A 12,561-nucleotide genomic window follows, 5' to 3' on the forward strand; every position below is an offset into this window, starting at 1 on the left:
TTTTTTTTATACGTTGTGCTGACTCTTGTTCTTTAAATGACGTTATCACGAGGAGGACACCTAAAGGCGAGCCGTAATGGCCTCATCTTCGGCAAGCTCCTCCGGTTTTTTTCCACAGTTTTTTTTCCGGTTTTTGTACGATTTTTTTCCGAGTTCTTTTTTTTTTTTTTTTTACGTTGTGCTGACTCTCGTTCTTTAAATGACGTTATCCCGAGGAGGACACCTAAAGGCGAGCCGTAATGGCCTCATCTATGGCAAGCACCTCCGATTTTTTCCACAGTTTTTTCCTTTTTTTTTTTACGTTGTGCTGACTCTCGTACTTTAAACGACGCTATCCTCAGGAGGACACCTAAAGGCGAGCCGTAATGGCCTCATCTTCGACAAGCTCCTCCGGTTTTTTTTTCGGTTTTTTTTGGAGTTTTTATCTTTTTTTTTCTATTTTTTTCTTTTTTTTTTTTTTTACGTTGTGCTAACTCTCGTTCGTTAAACGACGCTATCCTGAGGAGGACACCTAAAGGCGAGCCGTAATGGCCTCATCTTCGGCAAGCTCCTCCGGTTTTTTTCCACAGTTTTTTTTTCCGATTTTTTTCCGAGTTTTTTTTTTTATACGTTGTGCTGACTCTTGTTCTTTAAATGACGTTATCACGAGGAGGACACCTAAAGGCGAGCCGTAATGGCCTCATCTTCGGCAAGCTCCTCCGGTTTTTTTCCACAGTTTTTTTTCCGGTTTTTTTACGATTTTTTTTCGAGTTCTTTTTTTTTTTTTTTTTACGTTGTGCTGACTCTCGTTCTTTAAATGACGTTATTCCGAGGAGGACACCTAAAGGCGAGCCGTAATGGCCTCATCTATGGCAAGCACCTCCGATTTTTTCCACAGTTCTTTTCCTTTTTTTTTTTTTACGTTGTGCTGACTCTCGTACTTTAAACGATGCTATCCTGAGGAGGACACCTAAAGGCGAGCCGTAATGGCCTCATCTTCGGCAAGCTCCTCCGGTTTTTTTTTCCAGAGTTTTTTTTCCGATTTTTTTTGGAGTTCTTTACTTTTTTTTTTTTTACGTTGTGCTGACTCTCGTTCGTTAAACGACGCTATCCTGAGGAGGACACCTAAAGGCGAGCCATAATGGCCTCATCTTCGGCAAGCTCCTCCGGTTTTTTTTCACAGTTTTTTTTTCCGATTTTTTTCCGAGTTTTTTTTTTTTTATACGTTGTGCTGACTCTTGTTCTTTAAATGACGTTATCACGAGGAGGACACCTAAAGGCGAGCCGTAATGGCCTCATCTTTGGCAAGCTCCTCCGGTATTTTTCCACAGCTTTTTCCGTTTTTTTTCAGTTTTTTTTTTGTTTTTTTTTACGTTGTGCTGACTATCGTTCTTTAAATGACGTTATCCCGAGGAGGACACCTAAATGCGAGCCGTAATGGCCTCATATTTGGCAAGCTCCTCCGGTTTTTTTCCACAGTTTTTTTTCCGTTTTTTTCAGGTTTTTTTTTTTTTTTGTTACGTTGTGCTGACTCTCGTTCTTTAAACGACGCTATCCTGAGGAGGAGACCAAAAGGCGAGCCGTAATGGCCTCATCTTCGGCAAGCTCCTCTGGTTTTTTTTCCACAGTTTTTTTTCCGGTTTTTTTCCGATTTTCTTCCGAGTTTTTTTTTTTTTTTTATACGTTGTGCTGACTCTCGTTCTTTAAACGACGCTATCCTGAGGAGGACACCTAAAGGCGAGCCGTAATGGCCTCATCTTCGACAAGCTCCTCCGGTTTTTTTCCACAGTTTTTTTTCCGATTTTTTTCCGAGTTTTTTTTTTATACGTTGTGCTGACTCTTGTTCTTAAAATGACGTTATCACGAGGAGGACACCTAAAGGCGAGCCTTAATGGCCTCATCTTCGGCAAGCTCCTCCGGTTTTTTTCCACAGTTTTTTTATGATTTTTTTCCGAGTTCTTTTTTTTTTTTTTTTTACGTTGTGCTGACTCTCGTTCTTTAAATAACGTTATCCCGAGGAGGACACCTAAAGGCGAGCCGTAATGGCCTCATCTATGGCAAGCACCTCCGATTTTTTCCACAGTTCTTTTCCTTTTTTTTTTTTACGTTGTGCTGACTCTCGTACTTTAAACGACGCTATCCTGAGGAGGACACCAAAAGGCGAGCCGTAATGGCCTCATCTTCGGCAAGCTCCACCGGTTTTTTTTCCAGAGTTTTTTTTCCGATTTTTTTTGGAGTTCTTTACTTTTTTTTTTTTTTTTACGTTGTGCTGACTCTCGTTCGTTAAACGACGCTATCCTGAGGAGGACACCTAAAGGCGAGCCATAATGGCCTCATCTTCGGCAAGCTCCTCCGGTTTTTTTTCACAGTTTTTTTTTCCGATTTTTTTTCCGAGTTTTTTTTTTTTTTTTATACGTTGTGCTGACTCTTGTTCTTTAAATGACGTTATCACGAGGAGGACACCTAAAGGCGAGCCGTAATGGCCTCATCTTTGGCAAGCTCCTCCGGTATTTTTCCACAGTTTTTTCCATTTTTTTTCAGTTTTTTTTTTGTTTTTTTTTTACGTTGTGCTGACTATCGTTCTTTAAATGACGTTATCCCGAGGAGGACACCTAAATGCGAGCCGTAATGGCCTCATATTTGGCAAGCTCCTCCGGTTTTTTTCCACAGTTTTTTTTTCCGTTTTTTTCAGGTTTTTTTTTGTTACGTTGTGCTGACTCTCGTTCTTTAAACGACGCTATCCTGAGGAGGAGACCAAAAGGCGAGCCGTAATGGCCTCATCTTCGGCAAGCTCCTCTGGTTTTTTTTCCACAGTTTTTTTTTCCGGTTTTTTTCCGATTTTCTTCCGAGTTTTTTTTTTTTATACGTTGTGCTGACTCTCGTTCTTTAAACGACGCTATCCTGAGGAGGACACCTAAAGGCGAGCCGTAATGGCCTCATCTTCGGCAAGCTCCTCCGGTTTTTTTCCACAGTTTTTTTCCGGTTTTTTTACGATTTTTTTCCGAGTTCTTTTTTTTTTTTTTTTTAAGTTGTGCTGACTCTCGTTCTTTAAATGACGTTATCCCGAGGAGGACACCTAAAGGTGAGTCGTAATGGCATCATCTATGGCAAGCACCTCCGATTTTTTCCACAGTTTTTTTCCTTTTTTTTTTATGTTGTGCTGACTCTCGTACTTTAAACGACGCTCTCCTGAGGAGGACACCTAAAGGCGAGCCGTAATGGCCTCATCTTCGGCAAGCTCCTCCGGTTTTTTTTCCGGTTTTTTTTGGAGTTTTTTTCTTTTTTTTTTCTATTTTTTTCTTTTTTTTTTTTTTTACGTTGTGCTGACTCTCGTTCGTTAAACGACGTTATCCTGAGGAGGACACCTAAAGGCGAGCCGTAATGGCCTCATCTTCGGCAAGCTCCTCCGGTTTTTTTTCACAGTTTTTTTTTCCGATTTTTTTCCGAGTTTTTTTTTTTTTTATACGTTGTGCTGACTCTTGTTCTTTAAATGACGTTATCACGAGGAGGACACCTAAAGGCGAGCCGTAATGGCCTCATCTTCGGCAAGCTCCTCCGGTTTTTTTCCACAGTTTTTTTTCCGGTTTTTGTACGATTTTTTTCCGAGTTCTTTTTTTTTTTTTTTTTACGTTGTGCTGACTCTCGTTCTTTAAATGACGTTATCCCGAGGAGGACACCTAAAGGCGAGCCGTAATGGCCTCATCCATGGCAAGCACCTCCGATTTTTTCCACAGTTTTTTCCTTTTTTTTTTTACGTTGTGCTGACTCTCGTACTTTAAACGACGCTATCCTCAGGAGGACACCTAAAGGCGAGCCGTAATGGCCTCATCTTCGGCAAGCTCCTCCGGTTTTTTTTTCGGTTTTTTTTGGAGTTTTTATCTTTTTTTTTCTATTTTTTTCTTTTTTTTTTTTTTACGTTGTGCTAACTCTCGTTCGTTAAACGACGCTATCCTGAGGAGGACACCTAAAGGCGAGCCGTAATGGCCTCATCTTCGGCAAGCTCCTCCGGTTTTTTTCCACAGTTTTTTTTTCCGATTTTTTTCTGAGTTTTTTTTTGTTATACGTTGTGCTGACTCTTGTTCTTTAAATGACGTTATCACGAGGAGGACACCTAAAGGCGAGCCTTAATGGCCTCATCTTCGGCAAGCTCCTCCGGTTTTTTTCCACAGTTTTTTTCCGGTTTTTTTATGATTTTTTTCCGAGTTCTTTTTTTTTTTTTTTTTACGTTGTGCTGACTCTAGTTCTTTAAATGACGTTATCCCGAGGAGGACACCTAAAGGCGAGCCGTAATGGCCTCATCTATGGCAAGCACCTCCGATTTTTTCCACAGTTCTTTTCCTTTTTTTTTTTTACGTTGTGCTGACTCTCGTACTTTAAACGACGCTATCCTGAGGAGGACACCTAAAGGCGAGCCGTAATGGCCTCATCTTCGGCAAGCTCCTCCGGTTTTTTTTCCGAGTTTTTTTGGAGTTCTTTACTTTTTTTTTTTTTTTACGTTGTGCTGACTCTCGTTCTTTAAACGACGCTATCCTGAGGAGGACACCTAAAGGCGAGCCGTAATGGTCTCATCTTCGGCAAACTCCTCCGGTTTTTTTCCGCAGTTTTTTTCCGGTTTTTTTACGATTTTTTTCTGAGTTCTTTTTTTTTTTTTTTTTAAGTTGTGCTGACTCTCGTTCTTTAAATGACGTTATCCCGAGGAGGACACCTAAAGGTGAGTCGTAATGGCCTCATCTATGGCAAGCACCTCCGATTTTTTCCACAGTTTTTTTCCTTTTTTTTTTACGTTGTGCTGACTCTCGTACTTTAAACGACGCTCTCCTGAGGAGGACACCTAAAGGCGAGCCGTAATGGCCTCATCTTCGGCAAGCTCCTCCGGTTTTTTTTTCGGTTTTTTTTGGAGTTTTTATCTTTTTTTTTCTATTTTTTTCTTTTTTTTTTTTTTACGTTGTGCTAACTCTCGTTCGTTAAACGACGCTATCCTGAGGAGGACACCTAAAGGCGAGCCGTAATGGCCTCATCTTCGGCAAGCTCCTCCGGTTTTTTTCCACAGTTTTTTTTTCCGATTTTTTTCTGAGTTTTTTTTTGTTATACGTTGTGCTGACTCTTGTTCTTTAAATGACGTTATCACGAGGAGGACACCTAAAGGCGAGCCTTAATGGCCTCATCTTCGGCAAGCTCCTCCGGTTTTTTTCCACAGTTTTTTTCCGGTTTTTTTATGATTTTTTTCCGAGTTCTTTTTTTTTTTTTTTTTACGTTGTGCTGACTCTAGTTCTTTAAATGACGTTATCCCGAGGAGGACACCTAAAGGCGAGCCGTAATGGCCTCATCTATGGCAAGCACCTCCGATTTTTTCCACAGTTCTTTTCCTTTTTTTTTTTTTACGTTGTGCTGACTCTCGTACTTTAAACGACGCTATCCTGAGGAGGACACCTAAAGGCGAGCCGTAATGGCCTCATCTTCGGCAAGCTCCTCCGGTTTTTTTTCCGAGTTTTTTTGGAGTTCTTTACTTTTTTTTTTTTTTTACGTTGTGCTGACTCTCGTTCTTTAAACGACGCTATCCTGAGGAGGACACCTAAAGGCGAGCCGTAATGGTCTCATCTTCGGCAAACTCCTCCGGTTTTTTTCCGCAGTTTTTTTCCGGTTTTTTTACGATTTTTTTCTGAGTTCTTTTTTTTTTTTTTTTAAGTTGTGCTGACTCTCGTTCTTTAAATGACGTTATCCCGAGGAGGACACCTAAAGGTGAGTCGTAATGGCCTCATCTATGGCAAGCACCTCCGATTTTTTCCACAGTTTTTTTCATTTTTTTTTTACGTTGTGCTGACTCTCGTACTTTAAACGACGCTCTCCTGAGGAGGACACCTAAAGGCGAGCCGTAATGGCCTCATCTTCGGCAAGCTCCTCCGGTTTTTTTTCCGGTTTTTTTTGGAGTTTTTTTCTTTTTTTTTTCTATTTTTTTCTATTTTTTTTTTTTTTACGTTGTGCTGACTCTCGTTCGTTAAACGACGTTATCCTGAGGAGGACACCTAAAGGCGAGCCGTAATGGCCTCATCTTCGGCAAGCTCCTCCGGTTTTTTTTCACAGTTTTTTTTTCCGATTTTTTTCCGAGTTTTTTTTTTTTTATACGTTGTGCTGACTCTTGTTCTTTAAATGACGTTATCACGAGGAGGACACCTAAAGGCGAGCCGTAATGGCCTCATCTTCGGCAAGCTCCTCCGGTTTTTTTCCACAGTTTTTTTTCCGGTTTTTGTACGATTTTTTTCCGAGTTCTTTTTTTTTTTTTTTTTTTACGTTGTGCTGACTCTCGTTCTTTAAATGACGTTATCCCGAGGAGGACACCTAAAGGCGAGCCGTAATGGCCTCATCTATGGCAAGCACCTCCGATTTTTTCCACAGTTTTTTCCTTTTTTTTTTTACGTTGTGCTGACTCTCGTACTTTAAACGACGCTATCCTCAGGAGGACACCTAAAGGCGAGCCGTAATGGCCTCATCTTCGGCAAGCTCCTCCGGTTTTTTTTTCAGTTTTTTTTGGAGTTTTTATCTTTTTTTTTCTATTTTTTTCTTTTTTTTTTTTTTACGTTGTGCTAACTCTCGTTCGTTAAACGACGCTATCCTGAGGAGGACACCTAAAGGCGAGCCGTAATGGCCTCATCTTCGGCAAGCTCCTCCGGTTTTTTTTCCAGAGTTTTTTTTCCGATTTTTTTTGGAGTTCTTTACTTTTTTTTTTTTTTTTACGTTGTGCTGACTCTCGTTCGTTAAACGACGCTATCCTGAGGAGGACACCTAAAGGCGAGCCATAATGGCCTCATCTTCGGCAAGCTCCTCCGGTTTTTTTTCACAGTTTTTTTTTCCGATTTTTTTCCGAGTTTTTTTTTTTTTTTTATACGTTGTGCTGACTCTTGTTCTTTAAATGACGTTATCACGAGGAGGACACCTAAAGGCGAGCCGTAATGGCCTCATCTTCGGCAAGCTCCTCCGGTTTTTTTCCACAGTTTTTTTTCCGGTTTTTGTACGATTTTTTTCCGAGTTCTTTTTTTTTTTTTTTTTACGTTGTGCTGACTCTCGTTCTTTAAATGACGTTATCCCGAGGAGGACACCTAAAGGCGAGCCGTAATGGCCTCATCCATGGCAAGCACCTCCGATTTTTTCCACAGTTTTTTCCTTTTTTTTTTTACGTTGTGCTGACTCTCGTACTTTAAACGACGCTATCCTCAGGAGGACACCTAAAGGCGAGCCGTAATGGCCTCATCTTCGGCAAGCTCCTCCGGTTTTTTTTTCGGTTTTTTTTGGAGTTTTTATCTTTTTTTTTCTATTTTTTTCTTTTTTTTTTTTTTACGTTGTGCTAACTCTCGTTCGTTAAACGACGCTATCCTGAGGAGGACACCTAAAGGCGAGCCGTAATGGCCTCATCTTCGGCAAGCTCCTCCGGTTTTTTTCCACAGTTTTTTTTTCCGATTTTTTTCTGAGTTTTTTTTTGTTATACGTTGTGCTGACTCTTGTTCTTTAAATGACGTTATCACGAGGAGGACACCTAAAGGCGAGCCTTAATGGCCTCATCTTCGGCAAGCTCCTCCGGTTTTTTTCCACAGTTTTTTTCCGGTTTTTTTATGATTTTTTTCCGAGTTCTTTTTTTTTTTTTTTTACGTTGTGCTGACTCTAGTTCTTTAAATGACGTTATCCCGAGGAGGACACCTAAAGGCGAGCCGTAATGGCCTCATCTATGGCAAGCACCTCCGATTTTTTCCACAGTTCTTTTCCTTTTTTTTTTTTTACGTTGTGCTGACTCTCGTACTTTAAACGACGCTATCCTGAGGAGGACACCTAAAGGCGAGCCGTAATGGCCTCATCTTCGGCAAGCTCCTCCGGTTTTTTTTCCGAGTTTTTTTGGAGTTCTTTACTTTTTTTTTTTTTTTACGTTGTGCTGACTCTCGTTCTTTAAACGACGCTATCCTGAGGAGGACACCTAAAGGCGAGCCGTAATGGTCTCATCTTCGGCAAACTCCTCCGGTTTTTTTCCGCAGTTTTTTTCCGGTTTTTTTACGATTTTTTTCTGAGTTCTTTTTTTTTTTTTTTTTAAGTTGTGCTGACTCTCGTTCTTTAAATGACGTTATCCCGAGGAGGACACCTAAAGGTGAGTCGTAATGGCCTCATCTATGGCAAGCACCTCCGATTTTTTCCACAGTTTTTTTCCTTTTTTTTTTACGTTGTGCTGACTCTCGTACTTTAAACGACGCTCTCCTGAGGAGGACACCTAAAGGCGAGCCGTAATGGCCTCATCTTCGGCAAGCTCCTCCGGTTTTTTTTCCGGTTTTTTTTGGAGTTTTTTTCTTTTTTTTTTCTATTTTTTTCTATTTTTTTTTTTTTACGTTGTGCTGACTCTCGTTCGTTAAACGACGTTATCCTGAGGAGGACACCTAAAGGCGAGCCGTAATGGCCTCATCTTCGGCAAGCTCCTCCGGTTTTTTTTCACAGTTTTTTTTTCCGATTTTTTTCCGAGTTTTTTTTTTTTTATACGTTGTGCTGACTCTTGTTCTTTAAATGACGTTATCACGAGGAGGACACCTAAAGGCGAGCCGTAATGGCCTCATCTTCGGCAAGCTCCTCCGGTTTTTTTCCACAGTTTTTTTTCCGGTTTTTGTACGATTTTTTTCCGAGTTCTTTTTTTTTTTTTTTTTTTTACGTTGTGCTGACTCTCGTTCTTTAAATGACGTTATCCCGAGGAGGACACCTAAAGGCGAGCCGTAATGGCCTCATCTATGGCAAGCACCTCCGATTTTTTCCACAGTTTTTTCCTTTTTTTTTTTACGTTGTGCTGACTCTCGTACTTTAAACGACGCTATCCTCAGGAGGACACCTAAAGGCGAGCCGTAATGGCCTCATCTTCGGCAAGCTCCTCCGGTTTTTTTTTCAGTTTTTTTTGGAGTTTTTATCTTTTTTTTTCTATTTTTTTCTTTTTTTTTTTTTTACGTTGTGCTAACTCTCGTTCGTTAAACGACGCTATCCTGAGGAGGACACCTAAAGGCGAGCCGTAATGGCCTCATCTTCGGCAAGCTCCTCCGGTTTTTTTCCACAGTTTTTTTTTCCGATTTTTTTCTGAGTTTTTTTTTTTATACGTTGTGCTGACTCTTGTTCTTTAAATGACGTTATCACGAGGAGGACACCTAAAGGCGAGCCTTAATGGCCTCATCTTCGGCAAGCTCCTCCGGTTTTTTTCCACAGTTTTTTTTCCGGTTTTTGTACGATTTTTTCCCGAGTTCTTTTTTTTTTTTTTTACGTTGTGCTGACTCTCGTTCTTTAAATGACGTTATCCCGAGGAGGACACCTAAAGGCGAGCCGTAATGGCCTCATCTATGGCAAGCACCTCCGATTTTTTCCACAGTTTTTTCCTTTTTTTTTTTACGTTGTGCTGACTCTCGTACTTTAAACGACGCTATCCTCAGGAGGACACCTAAAGGCGAGCCGTAATGGCCTCATCTTCGGCAAGCTCCTCCGGTTTTTTTTTCGGTTTTTTTTGGAGTTTTTATCTTTTTTTTTTCTATTTTTTTCTTTTTTTTTTTTTTACGTTGTGCTAACTCTCGTTCGTTAAACGACGCTATCCTGAGGAGGACACCTAAAGGCGAGCCGTAATGGCCTCATCTTCGGCAAGCTCCTCCGGTTTTTTTCCACAGTTTTTTTTTCCGATTTTTTTCTGAGTTTTTTTTTTTTTATACGTTGTGCTGACTCTTGTTCTTTAAATGACGTTATCACGAGGAGGACACCTAAAGGCGAGCCTTAATAGCCTCATCTTCGGCAAGCTCCTCTGGTTTTTTTTCCACAGTTTTTTTTCCGGTTTTTTCCCGATTTTCTTCCGAGTTTTTTTTTTTTTTATACGTTGTGCTGACTCTCGTTCTTTAAACGACGCTATCCTGAGGAGGACACCTAAAGGCGAGCCGTAATGGCCTCATCTTCGGCAAGCTCCTCCGGTTTTTTTCCACAGTTTTTTTCCGAGTTTTTTTTTTTATACGTTGTGCTGACTCTTGTTCTTTAAATGACGTTATCACGAGGAGGACACCTAAAGGCGAGCCGTAATGGCCTCATCTTTGGCAAGCTCCTCCGATTTTTTTTCCGGTTTTTTTCTGAGTTTTTTTTTTTTTTACGTTGTGCTGACTCTCGTTCTTTAAATGACGTTATCCCGAGGAGGACACCTAAAGGCGAGTCGTAATGGCGTCATCTATGGCAAGCACCTCCGATTTTTTCCACAGTTTTTTTCCTTTTTTTTTTTACGTTGTGCTGACTCTCGTACTTTAAACGACGCTCTCTTGAGGAGGACACCTAAAGGCGAGCCGTAATGGCCTCATCTTCGGCAAGCTCCTCCGGTTTTTTTTCCGGTTTTTTTTGGAGTTTTTTTCTTTTTTTTCTATTTTTTTCTTTTTTTTTTTTTTTTTTTTACGTTGTGCTGACTCTCGTTCGTTAAACGACGCTATCCTGAGGAGGACACCTAAAGGCGAGCCGTAATGGCCTCATCTTCGGCAAGCTCCTCCGGTTTTTTTCCACAGGTTTTTTTTCCGATTTTTTTCCGAGTTTTTTTTTTTTATACGTTGTGCTGACTCTTGTTCTTTAAATGACGTTATCACGAGGAGGACACCTAAAGGCGAGCCGTAATGGCCTCATCTTTGGCAAGCTCCTCCGGTATTTTTCCACAGTTTTTTCCGTTTTTTTTCAGTTTTTTTTTTTGTTTTTTTTTACGTTGTGCTGACTATCGTTCTTTAAATGACGTTATCCCGAGGAGGACACCTAAATGCGAGCCGTAATGGCCTCATATTTGGCAAGCTCCTCCGGTTTTTTTCCACAGTTTTTTTTCCGTTTTTTTCAGGTTTTTTTTTTTGTTACGTTGTGCTGACTCTCGTTCTTTAAACGACGCTATCCTGAGGAGGAGACCAAAAGGCGAGCCGTAATGGCCTCATCTTCGGCAAGCTCCTCTGGTTTTTTTTCCACAGTTTTTTTTCCGGTTTTTTTCCGATTTTCTTCCGAGTTTTTTTTTTTTTATACGTTGTGCTGACTCTCGTTCTTTAAACGACGCTATCCTGAGGAGGACACCTAAAGGCGAGCCGTAATGGCCTCATCTTCGGCAAGCTCCTCCGGTTTTTTTCCACAGTTTTTTTTTCCGATTTTTTTCCGAGTTTTTTTTTTTTATACGTTGTGCTGACTCTTGTTCTTAAAATGACGTTATCACGAGGAGGACACCTAAAGGCGAGCCTTAATGGCCTCATCTTCGGCAAGCTCCTCCGGTTTTTTTCCACAGTTTTTTTATGATTTTTTTCCGAGTTCTTTTTTTTTTTTTTTTACGTTGTGCTGACTCTCGTTCTTTAAATGACGTTATCCCGAGGAGGACACCTAAAGGCGAGCCGTAATGGCCTCATCTATGGCAAGCACCTCCGATTTTTTCCACAGTTTTTTTCCTTTTTATTTTTTACGTTGTGCTGACTCTCGTACTTTAAACGACGCTATCCTGAGGAGGACACCTAAAGGCGAGCCGTAATGGCCTCATCTTCGGCAAGCTCCTCCGGTTTTTTTTCCAGAGTTTTTTTTCCGATTTTTTTTGGAGTTCTTTACTTTTTTTTTTTTTTTTTTACGTTGTGCTGACTCTCGTTCGTTAAACGACGCTATCCTGAGGAGGACACCTAAAGGCGAGCCATAATGGCCTCATCTTCGGCAAGCTCCTCCGGTTTTTTTTCACAGTTTTTTTTTCCGATTTTTTTCCGAGTTTTTTTTTTTTTTATACGTTGTGCTGACTCTTGTTCTTTAAATGACGTTATCACGAGGAGGACACCTAAAGGCGAGCCGTAATGGCCTCATCTTTGGCAAGCTCCTCCGGTATTTTTCCACAGTTTTTTCCATTTTTTTTCAGTTTTTTTTTTTGTTTTTTTTTTACGCTGTGCTGACTATCGTTCTTTAAATGACGTTATCCCGAGGAGGACACCTAAATGCGAGCCGTAATGGCCTCATATTTGGCAAGCTCCTCCGATTTTTTTCCACAGTTTTTTTTTCCGTTTTTTTCAGGTTTTTTTTTTGTTACGTTGTGCTGACTCTCGTTCTTTAAACGACGCTATCCTGAGGAGGAGACCAAAAGGCGAGCCGTAATGGCCTCATCTTCGGCAAGCTCCTCTGGTTTTTTTTCCACAGTTTTTTTTCCGGTTTTTTTCCGATTTTCTTCCGAGTTTTTTTTTTTTTTTTATACGTTGTGCTGACTCTCGTTCTTTAAACGACGCTATCCTGAGGAGGACACCTAAAGGCGAGCCGTAATGGCCTCATCTTCGGCAAGCTCCTCCGGTTTTTTTCCACAGTTTTTTTCCGGTTTTTTTACGATTTTTTCCCGAGTTCTTTTTTTTTTTTTTTTTTAAGTTGTGCTGACTCTCGTTATTTAAATGACGTTATCCCGAGGAGGACACCTAAAGGTGAGTCGTAATGGCCTCATCTACGGCAAGCACCTCCGATTTTTTCCACAGTTTTTTTCCTTTTTTTTTTACGTTGTGCTGACTCTCGTACTTTAAACGACGCTCTCCTGAGGAGGACACCTAAAGGCGAGCCGTAATGGCCTCATCTTCG

Source organism: Arachis ipaensis, chromosome B2 (assembly GCF_059453495.1).
Source record: "Arachis ipaensis isolate K30076 ecotype BB chromosome B2, ASM5945349v1, whole genome shotgun sequence".
NCBI lineage: Eukaryota > Viridiplantae > Streptophyta > Magnoliopsida > Fabales > Fabaceae > Arachis > Arachis ipaensis.